This window comes from Gavialis gangeticus, unplaced genomic scaffold (genome assembly GCF_001723915.1).
Source record: "Gavialis gangeticus isolate Ggan-Ray unplaced genomic scaffold, GavGan_comp1, whole genome shotgun sequence".
Taxonomy (NCBI): Eukaryota; Metazoa; Chordata; order Crocodylia; family Gavialidae; genus Gavialis; species Gavialis gangeticus.
In genome coordinates this window covers 26,646,738-26,666,916 of record NW_017728998.1, presented here as the reverse complement: position 1 = coordinate 26,666,916, position 20,179 = coordinate 26,646,738, and the positions used below count along the sequence as shown (strand labels likewise).

Here is a 20,179-nt window from a genome sequence, read left to right as displayed (position 1 = left end):
GCCCCACTTGGTCTCCTCCCCCCTCCTCCAACCTCCCCCCACCTCCTACTTACTGGCACAGAACCCAGGTTCCCTGCAGGGAACTGCTCGAATCTCCAAATCTTTTCTGAATTGATTGAACAAGGTCAATTTGACCCTCTGAGAAGACGCTGTAAGCAGAATTATGCAATGCGATATAGATGTATAGCAGCATCATAAAAACCACAAGGGTAGAGTATTTTGTGTTCTACAGTATTCCTAAGAAAAATATGCCACAGAATGCATTTCTGAATTCCATGTGCAAACACTATACAGAGGAATAAAGCTGTCACTTTTGCCCTAAAGGGGAAATGGCAAGTGTGGATTTCAATTAAATGTTGCCTTCACTGATCCAGAACAGTTGAAACTGATCCTTACAATGAGGTGGCCTGTAGTGCTTGTGCTACAGTTGAGAAATTGGATTTCAATGAGATCAGATACCATGACTAGTACGCTACTAGCAAGGACGGTCACTTTAACCAGTATGTGAATCACAAGATTTTAAAAATTTATGATCTGCTCTTTCGGTTAAAACGTCAAGGCTATTGCAACAATCATTCTGCTAATAAAATTTAATGAACAGATAAAAGTTTAACGCATGTTATGTATCTCTTGTGAAATTTTTGAAATACTACTTGAAGATCCAATTTCATTTTAAGAGTGTAATATTGTATTTAATTTTAGTGTGGAGTATCGTTTACTTGTGTATGTAAAAAAATATATATATGTTGCATATCTGCACATAAGTTGTATTAAGTGAACTATAGTTATTTTGTTAGAGGTCCAGAATGGTTATTTAGAGGTACAGAATGGTTAGAGGTACAGAATAATTATATCCTGAAAATAAATACTGAAGTGTTGATTCTCATCCATACTTCTTAAACCCCATTGAAGTATCTGTATGTAGATTACAATGAAAGCACCATTCCTCATAACCTCATGGGCTTCACAGCAGAAGTACCATCAAACTTTACATAAGAGAACAGGAGCCATGTGGTGGTTCTTTGTTATCCAGACAGTACAGTTGTGCTTTATTTTTAAGGGTTCACTGTACCCTTTGAAAACACGAGAGATCGGAAATGACAATACAAATGTCTGTGTAAGAATATGCTCAGATTATCCCATAATTTTGAACGTTATTTATCATCACTCTGCCTGCAAGGTTAGTAGGAAGCAGATATTGATCTCTTTTTGAAGTGAATATCAGGATGTGATAACTGTGGGGAAGCCAAGGTCAGCTTTTTCTTCAAGGGATAATAAATCTTGATATTCAGGGTTTAGCTTTGCGTGATTTTGGTCAAACATGACAATCGCCTTCTCAGGCGAGGTTCAGGAACGGAATGGTATTTTAGAGGCCAGGATCTGTATGTTTCCAGACTAGAGAACTTCAGTTTGCAAGAGCACTGAGCCACTCTTCACAGGTGTAGGGCACAAAGCAACAATACTGTAATGGTCCCCCTTCCCCCATTAGTTAGCCTGTATTTGTGAGGTGGAGACAGTTTGAAGTGAAACAAACTTTTCTGTTATTTCTAGGCTAATAATTTCAAAATGAAAGCATTTAAATGGGCAGCCTGTTCACCCTCCTTGCTCCCACCTCCCAGGTACTGCCAAACTGCCCACCTGCTCCACTACCTAAATAGGTGAGCTTTAGAATAGGGACTTTAAAAAGTCAGTTATACACAACAGTCCCACACCAGCATCCATAAATGATCCTTTATCAATACAAATGAGGTAGTCCTCACAGTAAGACATTATTTTGCTGCAAATTGTGGCAGTCACGTAATTCACAGATTCAATTCAGGAAGCTCATTGTAATACCATTAATAGTGGGCTTATTTTGGCCTCAAACGTCTTCTAATTGACAATATTTCTATAAATAACTTCATTTTCTACTCTCCCATTCACTACAGTGGAATTATTACATTTACTTGATGATTGGCTGGTGGGATTTTACCAGTAGGAACTCTTTTCCAATATTGTTTTTATGGTCTATTGTACAACAAGATCCTGATCTTGACTGGACTTAAGTGACTGATGTTGGGCTTGCACCACTGACAACTTTGACCACAGTGTTTCCTAAAGATTAAAATGAGATTCTCTTTTCAGAGTTTTACATTTGACCCATACCCCAGATCCACAGTTTTAAATATTTAGGTCCAATGCAAGTTTTCATTTAATTCCAGATAACAAATTAACCCTAATAAATCAATTTATTTAGAGTAGCTGACTTTAATTTAAAAAAAATATATATCTAAGTCCTAAATATTTAAAACCATTGACTTGGGGTACAGGTCAAATGCAAAATTTTGAAAATAGAATCTCGGTTTAATCTTTAGGAAACACTGGTCAAAGTTGTCATTTACGCAAGCACAACATAGACAGCTCTGTACATGGTCAGCATTTCATACTCACTCTACAGCAGTTAATTTGGACTAGTCACAAAAGCTATTTGCCTAGTTCCAGTAGCTAAACTATGTCATCAATTTTCAAAAAAAAACATTTTGTGGATTTTCCCCGGATATAAGTACATACATGTACACAGCCAAAATCCCCCAAATACTTCTTTTCTCCAGGCCTTGGGAAATGTGACTAGAATGGGAAGTGATCAGTGCATAGTGCGTCACTGGAAACCCTGGGATCACATTCTAGGCTTAATTCATTTGAGCCTTGTTCCTAGAACAAGCTTCATTTGGACAAAGACCCAGCAACTTACGTATTGCATGAATGGACGTGTGGATTTGTCTGCTTGCTGACTGTGGGATCAGGATCATAGCACATAAGACTGTCAGTTCAGTGAGAGGCTTATCTGAGAGAGAAAAATGAAGTCTTTCCATTGCCAAAGGGAAAATTAACAACCCATAGCTACAGATCAATGTATACAACATACAGTAAAAATCAATCAGCCTGTTGTAATGAATAATGTCCCTGCATACATTTAAAAAATATACATTGAAATATTCAAATAAGAATAAGAAGCTGGATGTACAGTTAGGAGAATCCCATTGTCCATTTTCTTGGTTGCATCAGTTTCCACACCCTGACCTACAAGGTTTCTCTGTGTACTTTTCTTGGCAATGAGATTAATCATAAATTCAGGCATGATTTTTTTTTTTTTTTTTTGCATTTATATTCCCATTTAAACTTTATAAGGGGCAGAGGGGAACAATGAGCCAGAATCCAAACCACAGATTCTCTCTCGTCCAGAACAGGTTGAAATTGAAGAGATGCATTAAAGATTTTTTCATTATGAATGAAATCAAGCATAATTCCTTGGTTTTCTATTTCTGTGTTTCATTGCTGCCTTTGAAGTTAATTGGAGTTTACCAGTGACTGCAACAGAAGGACCGTGCCTTTTGAAATGTACATATGTTGAAAAGTGTGCATATAAGAAAATGATAGCGTTAGAGTGGTGTTATAGCAATGATGGTCCAGGAATTATATGAGAGGCAAAGATTACTTTGAATGATAACTTTTATAGTTAGAATAGGGTTAGATGAGATTTTGAAGAATATCTTGTTCTAGAAAGCTTGTCTAACATTATCCCAGCTATGCAGTTGATCCAATAAAGGATATTGCAAAAGAAACCGTTGCTTCATAGAAGAAAAGAAATTATGCACTCTGGCTTCCTTGAATTACTAAATGGTAGGCATAGAACACATTGACTTTCTATTTCTACCTCTAAAAATGCAATTGCCCTTTTATCTTTGACTAAGAGGATGCCAAAAAATACCAGTACCAAGTTTAATGCAGTTTTAATATGTTTATTTTGAGAGTTTGTTGGGTTGATTCTTCTGTGTATGACCTCTGTTAATGGGAATAACTGGTGTTTTGTACATTAATTGGGCTGTTTCTGTAGAAAGAAAATCCATTTTTAAAGCCAGACTTCTTTCCAGCTAATTGAACAAAATAAAAATAACTGATCAGTTCTTCTGTGAGAATTTAAGCCACCACTGGTAGATCCCAAAGCTGTTGCTTTCTTTAATAGTCTCCACTTCTGTATTGGCATTAGATGTAGTGTAATTCTTCAAGCCCCCCTGGTATTTCACATTTTATTCTGCAGCAGAAGTGAAAAGACAACTGCCATAAAGTCCTATGGTCCAGAGGATGCCTTTAATCAGTCAAATTTAATGGGCACCAGGATTACCAAGGTTATTAGTTTGTAAACTCCCAACGGCAAAGTTTTTTGCTTGCAGAAAAACAAATGCTTTGTTTTTGAAGATTTTAAAGACTTTTTCTGGATAAATAAGATGATTTTTTTGGTCTTAAATTGTCTTATTTTCTAGGAAAACTGCAAGGCTCAAAAACTGGATGAGGCACTCAAAACTATTATAAGTAATGTGTTCATTACTGTACCTTATGAAGAAACTGCAGGGGTATAACCGCTCATTGCCTAAGAAAGATGTTGGACTCCAAGATAAAAACCTGACTTCCATTAATATTTAGTCGCTTCTGACAAACCCATAAATCCACCATAAAAAAATCAATACTTTCATTAGATTTTTGGAAAAGCAGCATGTACAGGGAAGCCCATTCTGATTGCCTGTTTTTCCATATTAGGCTACATCTTACCCCGTTACTTAGCGAAAAGCAATGTCCTCTAAATGGATGAGTTCAGGTCTGCCCCCCCCTCCTCCCCCCCTTTTCTTCTTCGAATCCCCAAAAAGACTGAACTCTGAAAAAGACCCTGAGTGCATGGCTTGGATGAGATGAATTAGCGCTCTTAGTATTCAGTCTTCTGCAATGTAGCAGTGATATTATCCTGTTTTAACTGTCATGCTCTGGTGTCAATCCTTACCAGACCCAGAGCAATACAGGAGCAAGAACACAAGGTCATATTGTTTTAGCTGGTTTAGCATAGACTTTTCTGTCTTCTGATAATGCTCCCTCTGTTTATTCTAGAATCTCTTTTGCACAGGGCACAGCTTCTCATCGCTCATGCCAGCCTGTTAGAGCTAACATTTTCATAGAACCTGTTCTCTTTGAGTAATAGCTCCAATCAGTGGCTAAGATGGATTGAAACTCTACAGGTCTAGGAAGATGGGAAACCAGAGGGACTATTTTTCCTCATGCCAGGGAGAGGAAGAGTGAGCCTTTCTCTACTTTTAAAAAAGGGGAGGAAGTGCTATGATCCTACTACCCTTTCTTTTAACCCCTGGCTCCTGTGTGCTTTCTTGACAGATGAGCACCAAGTTTTTGCTCCATCACAGACATCCTGTCTGAACCTTGGCACATCTCTTGTTCTGTCTCCAAATCAGTTTCCCAGTAGCATAATTAAGGGTGCAGACAGAAGTGCGGCTCCTCACTGTAACTGATAATGCTTTGTAGGAAGTGTTCTGAGTCTACTGTGGCACACCTACCGTGGAGATCTTCAAAACGAGACTGGACGCACACCTTGCTAGGGTTATTTGACCCCCAGCAATCTTTCCTGCCCAGAGAAGGGGGGCTAGACCTGATGATCCCATGAGGTCCCTTCTAGCCCTAAACTTCTGTGAATCTATGAGTAGCAATGATCTCCTGAAACAAGCAGAAGTTCACTGTTGGTTCTAGGGTGGAGGGGAAGCTAGCTGCTGGCTGTGAGCCTGCAGCTGGCTTTCCCTAGCAATGGCCCCTCCTCTCTCCCAGCCTGTCTCTGTTTCGGAATGGGAGGGGGGAAAGGGAGCAGAGAGAGTTTGTTCTTGGGGGTCCCCAGCCAGCTTTGGAGGGTGGGATGGACAAATTGGAGCCCCGTTACCTCAGGGGGGTCCAATACACCTGCCTTACCATCCAGCAGGGGCTGAAACCCCCCCAGACCAAACTGCCTCTGCTCCCTTTCCCCCGTCCCATTCTGAAAACAGCTCAAGGTTGGCAGGCAGCACAGACAGAGAAGTCACAGAAAATGCTGTTTTGAAACATCTCTGTCTGACCCCCATGCATTGAGGGGGTCAGCTTTTCACCAGATCGGGTATTTTTAAAGCTTTCTGCAGCTGTGCACTTGTGCCTGGTCATAGCTATAAATTGCTTTCTGTAGCTAGATCAGGTGAAAATTGCCATTTCTGTTTGCGTCTTAAGGAGGAGCCAGAGAGCACTAGTCTTGGGCAATATGAGGAGGTGCCAAAACCCTCCCCCCTACTGCCCCCAGAGTCTTTGGCAGAGCAGGGGCAGCTCTGCACTGCCTGGTTTCTATGGCCAGGCAGAGCAGCCCTGTATACTCGGGTATGTATCTGGGAGAGGAGGGGGAGGGGCAAGTTGGGCAGGTGAAGTGGTGCTCCTTTCCCTATGCCCCTGAGGAAGTCTGCCGCAGCAGACTGTGCCCAACAGCATATCTGGGGTGTGAGGTGGAGGAGTGAATGCGGCACCAGGTATGGCTGCTAAGGAGCCTCCACACCACTGGGCTGCTGCCACTGGAGCGGATGTTGCTGCTGCAGCAGAAGCAGCAGCACTGGCAGCAACTGCCTTCAGTGAGCCTAGGCAGGTAAGACTTCTCTCCCACCTCATTTATCCCCATCTGTCATACTTTTGCTTTCATGAGTAGCCCCACTGCTATCAGTCTTCTCACCTATATAGAAATTGTTCAAGTGAGGTTGATAGGACTGGGTGTCAGCATCCTAATGGCTGTGGGAGATGCTCTTGGACAAGATGCTTGTAAGATGACTAGAATTTAGTGACTGTCTTTTCTAAATCTCAAAGAATTTTTTTTGCTATCACAAAGAAATCCTTCTCACTTGTAACAAACTTTTGTGCTGACTCACTGTACTTCTAGCACACTGCAGGGTTTGAAAAGTTCTATTCTATTGTTCCTTGGTTTTGGTGGACTGCTTCAGTGCCATGCACAACAGGAGTTGAGTGTTGGAGGACCTTTCATATTTACATTTCCTTCTCCTGTGCCATGTAATTAGGCTTCATTTTCCTTGATAATGATTTTTCAGCTATCAGCTTGCTCTCAGATACAGAGGGACAAGCCGGGAAAGAATAGGTAATGGTTATCCCTAGAGAATATCAGTAAGCATAATTTACAGAACAGTCAAAGATTAAGGGAAGTTATCTCTTAATGTTTCTTTCTTGTGGCCCATTTGGGTGAGCTCACAATGAAATTGCTTAGTGTTAACTACAATTTATATGCTGTTAAACATTTTATCATATGTGCCCATTCTCAAGAGAATGTTTTAATTTCTACAGAGATTATGAATCCCAGGAAGAAGTCCAGCAATGAAGGAATCATTGGAGAGAATCTCACAGGAAGGAGAAGCAGATCTTGCACCAAAGAAGGAGAATCTCCAACTGGTGAGTAAGGTTAAATGGATGCTGAGGTACCTGGGGGAACAAGTTTCCCCATACACATTCATTGATGTGGCAAATGGAAGCAGAATAAGAGATACCTAAAAATAGGGTAGGGAAGTGGAGGAGCTTGCTGCAATGTACATCTGTTTTACACCCAGGTTTCTTGAGGGACACAAGTAGCACATTTTTTCACTCACTGATAATCCTATGAATGTTCAATTCCAAGGCGAGTCTTGCACTTCACTTACCATAATGATACTCTGTGATTTTAACAGCAGGACATTTCCAAGAAAGGACAACAGATTTCTTATAAAAACATATTAGGTAGTCCCTCATTCCTCCCTTTCTCCAGTTACAGAATAAGATACAGAAGCATGGGGAGGAGCAGTGCTTGCTACAGCTAAAAAGTTGATGACCTTCAGCTGGGGTGGTGAGACCTGATGCTGTCCTGGAGTGGCCAGTTTTTCTACAGTGCATTTTTTACAGAGCTCTTTTGGAGCATAAAGGAGCCAGCTGAGATTCCGGGGCTTCCTCCCTCCCTCTGTGTATGAAGCCACTTTTCTCAGCACATTTATATTTTCCCAGATTGCTGCTATTAGTGTTGCCTCTATTAGGAAAGCAAGCATAATGGCTAATGTGTAAATGGGAGATTAGTTTTAAACTGCTGCATTTCTAACCAATTGTAGTGAGAAATATTTCTCTAGAAAGCCCTTCTTCAGCTCACCATGGGATGAGCAAATGTTTGTGTGATGCTAATGAGCACAGTTTCATGATGGCAGGTGCACATGCAAGTATCTAGCTTATGCTTCTCATTCCACACTCGCAATGTGTTGGGGTGAAGAGTGGGAGGGTGTGGGGAGATCTGACCTTTATTTTAAAATGTGTTTGGTTTTGGCAGCCATGCATTAGGCACTTGTGAGAATATACCATGCACTAGGCACTTGTGAGAAATTACTTGTCCCAGGAATTACTTGTTTCCAGCTTGAACATAGTCTTCATTTTCATCTCTAGCTCTTTGGTGCTGTTGGAGACAGTCTCCTCCTATCCTATGCACCCCCACACCCAGCTGTATTGCTGCAGATGTTGTTAGTAGTAGTGCTTGAGAAGGAGCTGCCTTCTCTTTGCAGAAAAATGACTTGCTGTCAGGCCGTTCTCCATGATGACTCCATGGTTTGGAACTTGCTCCCTGTTATGGTCCTGGAAAGCCTGAATGTGCTGACCTTTAGAGTTGTGTTTTAAGAGACGGTTGACAGCATGGTGTGAGGTGGAGAGCAAGGGATATAGTTTGCTACTTGGAGTTATGGCTGATTAAATTAATATTTGCTTTTGTTTGGTCTATAAGACTTTGTGTTTCTGAGGCCAGCTGTATAGATATGTATTGTGACTAATTTCTCCGGCATTGTGGAATCACATATGTCATGTTTTTTAGGGAGATTCTCTCTGTCTCTCAGGCACCAGTGTGAATGATCAAAACAGCCATTCTTCTCAGCTGGGAAGTAGATGTTTGTGCTGGCACTAATTGGGCACACAATGGCACCACCTGCTGAAAATTTATTCATTCTTGTTAACTACAAACTGCTCTGTTCTTTTATCCCTGTGGAAGAATTGGAGGAGGCACAGATGAGCAAGTGGAGGATGACGAGAGAAAACAAGGTCTTTGATGCTTGTTGTGACTGCTTTCCCACAGAACACCAATAAAATAGATTGTCACAGATGGCAATGGCTCGGCTTGTTGATATCACTTGAGCAATAGGTGTTGTATCAGAAAGCTACGCATAATGTTCTGTTTGTAAGCCATATAGATTTCATAGACATTAGGGCTGGAAGGGACCTTGGAAGATCATCAAATGCAGCCCCCCGCCCAAAGGGCAGGAAGTCAGCTGGGGTCACAGGATCCCAGCAAGATAAGCATCCAGTTTGCTCTTGAAGGTGTTCAATGTAGGCGCTTGAACCACCTCCAATGGCAGGCTGTTCCAGACCTTGGGGGCTTGGACAGTAAAGAAATTCTTCCTTATGTCCAGCCTGAAACGGTCTTGCAGTAGTTTATGACCGTTCAACCTCGTCATCCCTTGAGGCGCTCTGGTGAACAAACGTTCCCCTAGATCCTGGTGGATATCACTCGTTTATCACCCCTGATAAACTTATAGGTGGCCATCAGATCACCCCTGAGCCTGCGCTTTTTCAGGCTAAAGAGCCCCACGGCTCTCATTCTGTCGGACAGTGATTTGATTCACTGATTCAGATCGATATCCCAATTTTGATTCAGCCAAATCCAAATCTGAAAATTTGGTGCTGACATGGAGAATCAGAGATTTGGCCATAGACACAGCTTTAAATGTTTTTTCTACATACCTCAAGGTACCAGGCATGGCTTGTGAATGCTGATATGGCAGGCAGATGGAGCATCCCACAGGAGCACGGGGGGCCCCCTGCATGCTTGGTGGCAGACCCAGAAGTGGACCAGAAGTACTTCTGGTCCACTTCCGGGTCTGCTGCCAAATGTGCAGGGGAACCCTCCGGCTTGGCAATCAGCTGTGAGGGGAACCTGGGTACCCCCCCAGACCAGGAGGCACCAGTTGCTGAGCAGGGGGGCAGGGAGAGGGTCCCCCAAACGCCATGACAGACCCAGAAGTGGATTGGAAGTGCTTCTGATCCACTTCCAGGTCTACCGCTGAGTGCACTGGGGACTCAGATAAATCAACCAGTAGCTGCAAAATAAGTGGGTATAAACAATTGGATATGAAAGATGTTGAGGAAAGGAAGCAGCCCTACTCTCCAGGGGCAAGAGATATGGAATAAATTAGGCCTCTTCACCAAGGCTCTGTCTCTAGACCCTGCTCAGGTTTAAGTACCTTATCATCCTCCAGCTAATAAGTGTCTCAGTTTAAAGACCAGTCAAAAATCTTGTCTTGCTGCTGGATAGAAGAAGGAACCACTCCCCATGTTGCACTCTGGTTCTTTACAGCCTATTCATGCATGTCATTTTATTCAGCTCCGAAGAGCTTTTGCAAAAGGTCATGCATGTATGCGAGTGTCTTTTGCTCCTTTTTAACTTTCCTTGTTTTTTTGGAACCACCCTCTCCAGTAAATAGCTCGAAATCCTTATTCTAGTATAGCTGAGAAATGTTATATTTGCAGGAAAGTAACATTGACTTGGTGAACCTTGTAGAAGGATTGGAGTGTTGCTGTAGTCATGATGGCTTAGAGTATATGATAGAAACAAGGGCATTTTTGGTGATTCTTTTTTGTTGGACTAACTGTGCAATCTAACATCTCTCCTAACAAGCTTTTGGACACAGTATGCCCTTCTTCAGGTCCTGTTGAGGGAGCACCTAAAAAGGGCACAGATTTTGTCTCATATCTTTCAGCTCTAAAGTAGCTCTAATAAAAGATACCATCAACCCTCTTCCCCCTTGTTTCTCCGTTAAATATTGTCCTTTTTCCTGCTCCCAGTGGCAGTGAAGAGTAACAAGACTGCTGAGTTCTCAACTTGGCCATGTGCAGTGGGGACTTAGGGTGGCCTGGCAAATAATTTAGTCTTAAAGAGCAGTCTTTGATGATACTACATTAACATTTTAAAAAGGTTTTCTACATTACTTTAAAAACTAGAAACATATATTTAAAAAAAAAACAGACTGGGCAGAGATAGATGCCAGTAACATGGATCTTATCCTGATCCTATTTCTAGTACTGGAACTGACTGAAAGAATGAAACAGCTGGGCTTAATATTTTCTCCCAAGGCTGTGATTTGGGAGTGGCCTTGCTGATTTCTGAACAAATTGATATGGTCTCCTCCTGCTCCCAAGTCCCACCCTGACTCTGTTTGTAATGCGATAAGCATAAACTGTAGACAACTGTAAACCTAACTGCCAGTTACAGATATTCAGACATTTTTGGTTTAGTATTTTATGAATAAAAGGTGCTTTTGTACTTTCGTTTATGAAAACCTGGTCTTAATTCAACTAACCATGTTCTTTTTCTGTATTCTTTCTTATTTGGCTGCATTATGTGTAGGAGGGTCAAAATATGTGCCTTTGATTTATGTGGCAATGTTGAGAGCAGCTACAAATGCCATGAGGCAGACAGTTTGAGTCTGTCCAATTGTTAAGTGTTTCACTGTGAAAAATGACTCCTTGTTCTTTGGATCACAGAGATTGTACAATTACAATTTTAATCAATCCAGCACAAGATTCATTGGCTCTTGCTGTGCAGAGCACATAGACACAGTCCAATAAATCTGTTTCTGATGTGCAGATCCAGACTGTGGGAGCCTCTAGAGATTATATACAAATGATAGCCATGTCTGTATTGTCTGTGTATTTGCATGGTGTCAGACATACAGTAGAGGATGTTGATAGTGTTCAGACTTCTAATGCAGCATTTTATGGCTTGCATTTGAAGTGAAACGAATAATGTACTTGAGGTGCCTGATGCATTAGATGAAGCTTAACACTTTCTTAGTTTGAAGGAACAAAGCAGCTGCAAAAAGACCTTGCTTTTATTGAACAGCGCTAACAGCGCAATCATTACACTTAGTAAAAATTGCCTTACTGATGTTGACTTTTGATTTTGCTTGTGATTTTGAACCTGTTTGAGTTTTCAAAAAGTTCAGTTTCATTTCGATGCAAAGCCAAACAAGGAAGGCATCATAAATGGTCTTATAGAATGAGGTGCTGGGAAGGAGGAGAAAAAAAAGAAAGAGGCAAGAACTTCTCCCTACAACAGAGCAACTACTGGCCAGGGATATGGGAGCCTGGACGGTCAAGTGTCTATTCCATGGCAGGCAGGGCTCTCATTGGATTTATGCCTACTTCTATGCTGAGCTAAATTTATTGTGCGTGGGTGCAGCCACTATGATTTTCAGAATAAATGTGATTGATTTTTCATTTCTATGGCAAAATAACCATTTTTTGGCAAAGAAAAAAATGAAAGCGAAAGTTGCTCATTAACCTTTTTTAAAAAAAACCAGACTGTCCTTTTTTGACAATTACTGCTTGATATCTATTTACTGGAGAAAAAGGAAACTTCCCCCTTTCCAGCTGTGTTAGCAGAGTGCCTATCTCTGTGATACCCAAACAACTAAGAGCAAGAGAGCTCTGCAGGATCCAGCACCTGCCAGAGGCTGGTACTGGCAGGCTGACATCCTCCTGCTGAGCTGCTTTCTTGTCAGCAGCCCCTTGGGTATTAGTGATCTTTATTCTCTTGCTTGGCTCTCTAGATGAAACCCAGCAGCACAGCAGTGATTATTATGAAGTCCAAGACCAACTATCTCTTTCTAGGGATCTGTTGTTGTATTTTCCTTTCTTTTGACTTTCCTCCCTCTGCCTAGATATTTTCTATTTGGTGTATGGTACATAAGTTTTTTCTTGATTGTGGATGGTATTCACATGTATCCTTGGTGGTGGTGGGGGAGCAGGGCCACACTTTATTTATTCCAGCTAGCTCTACACTGTTTTTGTGGAAAGGTGTTCAAATGCACCCAGGTTTTATGAACCTTTGAAAAATCCCAGCTCACATTTTGCTCAGCAGGGATTTGTTAGATTTTGGCAGCTCAACTCTCTGGCAACTTCATCCTTGTTGCGCATGTTCAAGCCCTAACACTTGGACGGTGTCACGGGCACAAAAGGATTTTTGTGACGAGGGGATTGGGAGAAGGGAGACAGGAACAGGAACCTGAAGTGTGGGTGGGGAATGAATGGCATAGGAGCAGTGAATGGAAAGGGCAGGTTCCACAAATGAAGGGGAGCATGAGCTGGAGAAAAAGCAGGAATATGGGTAAGGAGGAGAAGAGGTGGTAGAAGAAGCTGGATAGAGGCTGTGTTTGTGGGGGAACCAAGTGCAAGAATTTGCAAGAGGAGGACAGGGAGAGGCTGTCATTTATGGATTATACTATTTCCAATAATCTCCCTTCCTTATTCCCCAGTAGTACTTTCACCTGGTGTTTCTGCTTAGCCTCGAGTCTTTTTGCTGTCCCCCCTCCCCCCCGTCTCTTGGTTCTGGCCAAATACTCTCTATTGTATCTTTGAGCTTTCCTTTTATTGTTTTTCCTCATCTTCCTCACCACTTTCCTTTTCCTTCTTATCTCCCTTCAATCTATTTGCTCCCTGTCTCCTTCATGATGTCTCCCAAATGCTGCTCCCCTCCTTCTGGATGCTGCTTTCTGTGACTTTTGTGGGTTGCCAGATTGCTTCCAGGCACTGCACTTGCTGAGAAGCATAATTCTGGGAACAACTTTAGCATCAAGTGCTATCCACTCGGTAATACTTTCCTGAAGGTACTAATCTCAAGGGCGTGAGGATAAATATCCGTGTGATTTCATTCAGAATGGTACCAGAAGTTCAGAGAAGGAAAGTCAAAACACTCTGCCAACTCAGAAACTCCATTTTGTTTAGCATTAAGCATTTTTCCAAGCATTTACTTTCTCTTTCTCTTATGTGCTTAAAATATTTAAGTGGTAGTTATAATAATGAATGTATAAATGCACAAATAAAAGAAATAGTGACTTTTTTCAGTTAGGTTAACATGCACGATGCAAATTGCCTTATTATAAACTTAGAACCTGCATAAACTAGCAACTGTAGTTATCTTTACTTGTATTGGTTGCTTGTCTTTTGCTTTTAAAATACCTCTAGCTTCTAAAATATCTATTCACTTAAATATTATATTGGATACAATATATAGTGCCATAATAAATTAATGATTGTTGAAATGTGAAGAGAAATAATCACTTTAATACAGTTCTTTGAGAGCTTGAAAGAAGTAATGGCATAATTAACTCTTGGAGAAATGAATTCTGAAAACCTTTTCATGTTCTAGTAGGTCCTTTCCAATTCATATGGAGACCTTCTTTAATGTAGGAGTATACAATGGCATATAATAAATGCTTTGGTATGTGACAAGTGACTTCATGCTAATAAGGAATATAAAATTGTGCCTCTTTAAGTATATATGTTGGCTTCTGTCTCTGATGAATTGGATTCTGCAAAGAGCCCTTTGGGAGTTTGTTGATGCTGCTTGTGTGGCACTGAGTGTGCCACGTATGGAGTGGAAGCAGGTGGCAAACCTATATATAAGGCACTGAAGGTGAGGGTATCCCTACTTTCTCTCTCAAGAACTCCAGAGACAGGTACTCTCAAGGAGGATGCATTGCCATATTTCCAGAGGGGGGTTGTGCTTTTTGTTGGCAGTTTAGAGCAACAGAGGAATGTCACTGATGTAACCTGTATATGGTATTTCAGAAAAGCTATCAAATGGAGGACTTGGACTGTCTGTATAGACCTAACAGATCCTGCAGCATGTTGTTAGAAAAGCAAAATGAACATGTCTTCACATTTCCTCTCTTCCTTCCAACTGCTTGTTTTATGCAGAAACTGCAGAACATCCCCCAGGAGTGCCTCTGTTACGCTGGTGTAACACCATAGGTATAGTGTTTCTGAAGCATTTTGGTTCCTTCTGGATAAAAAATTGGTATGTATGTAAAATATTTTCACAACAGCGCTCTTAATAGCAGTGTCATACTCCGAAGCATGTTGTGCTCCTTGGGACTAGGAAGTGATGTACGGTAGTGCATGTTTATGATGAGGGCAGTGGCCTTCTAGAAAATAAAGAACCATAATACCCTAAAGGAACAGACCCAGTGTTAGTGTCATGTAACATTCTCTTTCACAATTTGCTCTTCCTAGTTATATTTATTGATGTTCCTGTGCAGTACTGATGTTCAGCCTGCTGACTAGTCCCTCTGGAAATAGTTTGGGGAAGCAAAGCTTTCAGCTGAGAAGCCAAAGTCATATCGTAGGGACATTGTTACTTTTGGAACATCTCAGGCACTCAGTCAGAAAAAAGATTTTTGTAGATGCTTTTAGATATGTAGGTTAGATATTAAGTATTTGTATTTACATATTCTGCATAATACTCTGCTGCATGAATAATTCTTTCTTGCTCTCTCTGATTTAAGGTTGGGTTGTTTTTTCAAAGGGAGTATAACCTGTTTGCTGTGGTACCAGGTACATTTTTTAAAAGCTCCTAAATCCCATTGAAAGTCTCCTAAAATAGTCCTGTTTAACCATGAAGGATGCATCCTTTAGTGGTGTGAATGTAAGTCTTGGTTCACAGTAGGCAGAGGTCTGACTCACTTGGAGACAGACATCCTCTGGGGTAGGCGAGTTGCCAAACTTCTCTGAAAAACTGAAATAACATACTTACCTTGCTGTGCTGACATGAGGATTAGTTACTATTCATATGCTATTTTGAAGATGAAAAATACCATGGAAATATTAGTTTCTGAGAAGCCTTGCTTCAGATTTTACATTGAGGCTCCGGTTCAGAAAAATTGTGCTCATGTCTATCCATGTTCAGAAAAGTCTGCAGTGGGGTTTCAGCATGTGCTTCGTTGCTTTTGAATAGGGATACTTTCCCAAATTACGGCCGAACACAGGTCCATTTGCCTCTTGCCAGACGATTGTTAAAATTAATGGACTCTGCTTATCCGTTTAGAACCGTTTTTAACATGACTAGCTTTTGGGGGCTGTAGAACTGCCACATGATTTATTTTATGTTGGAACGTGAAATGGCATGGGAGACTTGCATTGTTTTCTGACAGATTGTCAGGCCTGAGGCTAATATGCATGCCTGGGCTCACCAAGCAGTGGTAAATTTTAGTGGAAGGATGGCTGACTGAACTCCTACTAAATTGGTTTCCTTTTTTGTATTTTTCTGTTTTTCATCTGCTGTTGTTCAGTCTGTGATTTGCTTAATAACAGGCTGTGACAACTTCTTGGGATAGCCTTAATTTGGCATTTCAGGACAGGCACATAGCTAATGCAGCAGACGTAAATATATTCAAGTATGTTTAGCTTTACTCTTCTGCTCTTGTTGCAATGAGTATATCCCCTTAAGTTCAGGATACCAATTTCCCCTTGTAAACCTTTAAGTAGGATGAAGTGGGCTAGGTTAAACAACTGTAATAGAATTTAATTTACAATCTTCATTCATAGGCTAACTAAGATCGGGTATATAAATATTTCTTGTACATTTGACAATGTGCCCAGTGGGAAGAGGCCTGGCAGAAAGGACCTTGAGAATATAAGGAATCTTGTTTGCAAGTGTGTTGTAGGTGGCACTGTCAAAGCCATGGGTTCTCTCAGGTGCGCTTCCTTTAACTTACTGGTTCTGGATAGACCTTGCGACTCATTTTCCTCCTCCCTGTCCTATGCTACCAGCTTCCAAAGTTGGGAAACATAATAGCAATGAGTCAAGAAACAGAATGAGACCAAGACCCAGTGTTTTCTTGTTGCTGTGCATACAGTGTAGCTTAAGCAGTGTTTTATAGTGGGCTATAATTAATAAAATCCCATTTACTCCCATAGTTGAAATTCAGTTTACAGTGAAGTGCTTATTCAATATTGTGCTGACAGCTTTACTGTGTAACCTGGGCTGTACTCCAAGAGGTACCCCCTCTCCAATTGAAGGGATCAAAGCAGGTGCACAAGTGCTGTAGGAGGTGTAGGGACTCTCTTCCCCCTATAGAGCCAGACCACCAATGGGGACTTAACCGTATACCTTTTTAATACTGGGAACATAACAGGCATAAATCAGAGGGTATAGTGGACACTACAATGCCCCAAGGGGGAAGGATTCAACAAAGGTTAGACACTTACAATCATTGACAAAAAACAGGGTTAACAAAATATAAAACACAACCAGCAGAACAAACAATACGGGTTGGTGAAATATAAAAAGGCACAGAATGCAAAATGTCAAATGACAAGGAAATATGGGGCCTCGGTACCTGGAGGGGGGAGAAAGACACAATGGCCCCTTTCCACTGCAAAAAGACTTTTTTCTTGTTATCTCACTCTGAGATAACTGAGGTGACTTGAACCCAGATCTCCCATGTTGTAGGCAGGGACACTGCCCCACAGCCACCACTGGTAGCACTGTTCCTGCCTGCTAGGTGTCTTGACCTTCCCAGGAGCCCCAGCCTCACATCAAGCTGCCTGGCCTCTGATTGGAGGAGCTGGAAGCAGAGCTGGGAACCTCTCAGGTCGCTGCTCACACCCTTGCTGGAGCTGGGGAGCCTCTCCTGCTGGCTGCAGCCTCTCATAGGGGATCCTGGAGCCCAGTGGGGAGCCTCTCCTGCTAGCCGCATGCTGTGCTGCTGAGGGTCCTACTGCTGCCTTCAGGTCCTGCTCTTTCAGGTTCTTCTGGGGCACTGCTCCTGCCCCGCTGGCTCAGCTCTTGCCAGCTCTGTGAAGCTCCTTCCTTGTTGTTCCTCGCTGGTGCCCCCTGAGTCAGCCCACGCTGCCCCTTTTATCCCCCTCCAGGTGACCCAAGGGGCCAGTCGGGACACAGGGGGGCAGAGCTGAGTCTCTGGGGCTTGCTTGGTGCGGAAAGGGAATCCCAAGTCCTCCAGTCATCTTTTGCCCTTTCAAAACCCCTGGGCTAGGTCACTGCCAGCCAGCCCGTCACAACTGTATGGGGGTGGGGTGGAAATTACCTACTGACCTTTTAATATCAGAGTCTCCTTTGGCCTCTTACATCACATAAATTATACAATTGGTGGTGTTTATTTAGCTGAGCTGTATTTAATTTAAAAATTATGAAAAGTTTTTCTGCTTCAGCTTCAGTATTCTTTTTGGTGCCAATGGGGATGTGTTCATTTTAGTGCTATATCTGTGGTTGAATGGAATTTAACAAGTCATTTAATTTTGCTTTGGCTTAATGCCTTGAATGCAATCTGCCTATCTGTGTTGTTTTCCATATCAACTGTCTAGCTCCTATTTTTTACTTCAGTTTTAGAGCAGCGTTCCCAATAAGATCAACATTAACATGGCCAGATTAATGAGTACAGCTATGGAGTAAACTTTTCTATTTAAAAAAAATTGTAACAGGAAGTAATAAGGAAAACCTCACAACTACACAGGATAGGTCATCACCAGGGTTTTCTCTTACAAAAACTACCCAATTTTTGGAGTAAAAAAAATAACCCCAAATCCACATTTTTGCATGATTAAAATGAAATGCCATATAGACAGATAGATATCTATCTATATCTCTATATATCTCTATATATAGATATCGATATCTATATCTATAATATGGATCCCTGGTCATCACAGAGAATCCCACAGCTATTTTCATCATTAGAGAAAATGGCACCTTTTTGAGAGAACACAGCCTTGTAGAGAACAGTTTAACACAGGAAGTAAATTTGTAAGTGTTGATCTGGTATCTTGTTAAGAACATGCACTGGACAGCTGAGACTTTTTTGGTGTAGGTAACTATTTTTATCATTCTTAGTTGATCTATTTTGCATTTTTTCTTACTAATCCCAAATTGTTTTTCCTTTATATTTTGCATTCGAATGGCCTGATCCGAAGTTCATTGAAATTCATAGGACTCTTTTTCTGACTTGAAAAGATTTTTTTTTTTTTAAATCAGATTTCAAAATGTGAGCAAAGCTAGGTAAATAACTGATTTGTTGGTGTGCTGGCTTAACCAGCGTACCAAATAAAATTCAGATAAAACTGAAATTATGCTCCGTTTTTCTTGCTGAAATTAAATGTGTAGGGTTTTTAAAAATAAGATTTGGTGAATTTGGAGTCAAAATATTATTTTGAAATGAAAAACTATTTTTATTTAAAAATGTGAAACACATCATTTTGACTTTTCCCCTGAAAAAAATCCCTGCTCCCTTTTTTTTTTGTTTAAAATATTTTGCTCAAATTGAACAAAATATGAAATTTAGCTAATTATAAAGTAGAGGTGGAAATATTCCATCACAGATTCTGACCTCATAAAAAGTTATTTTAATTGGAAAAAGATCATTCATAATTTTCCACGTAAGGGAACCTCATTTTCCAACCATATCTAGTTTTGTTTTCATCTTTATAGGTTATGTGAATGTGTAGCCATGGGTCAGGTTCTGAAAACAAGTTTTAAGATGCATGTGTGCAATTTGCAAAACTTCTTTGGGGCCTCATTTAAATTGGAAGCACAATGCTGAGTATTTTGGCCTTGTGCTACCCAACTGCCAGATTAGTTTCAACATTTGATCAATGATGCTTAAAATTAAAATTAATAAAATAGGCATGTATTTAGGCATCTTACCAAATTAGACATGGGTATATTGTGTTTGCACCCACAATTCATATTCTGTGGGCACAAAAATGAATCCTTCCAAAAACTTAATCTGAAACTATTCTTTAAATACCGCATAGAATTCAGTGTGCTTTGCTTTTGTGTTTGCTTCATTTTATCTGAAAGCCAATAAAATATTAGTCAATAACCTCACCAACTCATTAGTGAGAACTCAGGATGATGTATTTACTGTTGTCACACCTGAGCAAAAACAGTTTTTGTTACTCTGTCTGCCTCTGTGGCTGGAGCCTGACAGTAAATTCTTGTCAAAGAGATTTCTATGATGTTGAAGCAGAGACAGATTTCTGCCAATTAGAATATGGCTAATATAGTTTCAAAGCAGCGCATTTCAAAGCAGAGCATATTTATTGTACCATGTTTTAGGGTGGTCTTTTCTTTTTTTCTCATTATGAGTTTCCCTTCAGCTGTCAGGGAACTCCTGTAGCAGAGAACACTGCTTTTTCCCCCTTTCCCCTTATTTGTATGTTTTGGAGAAAATTTTCAAGAAGGTCAGTCAGGAGGGCCCAGCTGATCTATTTCCCACCTCTGTCCAAATCCGCAATTCTCCAATAGTTTGCATGGGGTTTTTCATTTAATTCTATGGTCTCTTGTGCCCTGAGTTCTCTATGTGAATGAAACAAACATATAACTTACTTCCCACCCCCACTCCTTTCTTTTAAATTGTGGTATAATGCCATTTTTCCAGCTTGTTCTCAGATCAGTAATGACACCATTACCATGCTCTCCCCCCCCCCCCCCCCCCTT

General features: G+C 41.0%; 1 long non-coding RNA gene across 2 annotated transcripts in view; it reads left to right on the top strand.

The window, feature by feature from the left end:
* Positions 1-20,179, top strand: part of LOC109289566 — a 127,978-nt gene that overhangs the window by 87,960 nt on the left and 19,839 nt on the right. The window contains exon 2 of one of the 2 annotated variants that reach the window (XR_002095411.1): positions 7,174-7,278. This is a non-coding gene — a long non-coding RNA (uncharacterized LOC109289566). Of the gene's footprint in view, positions 1-7,173; positions 7,288-20,179 lie in introns of both variants that reach the window. The other variant, XR_002095410.1, reaches the window with a different exon arrangement.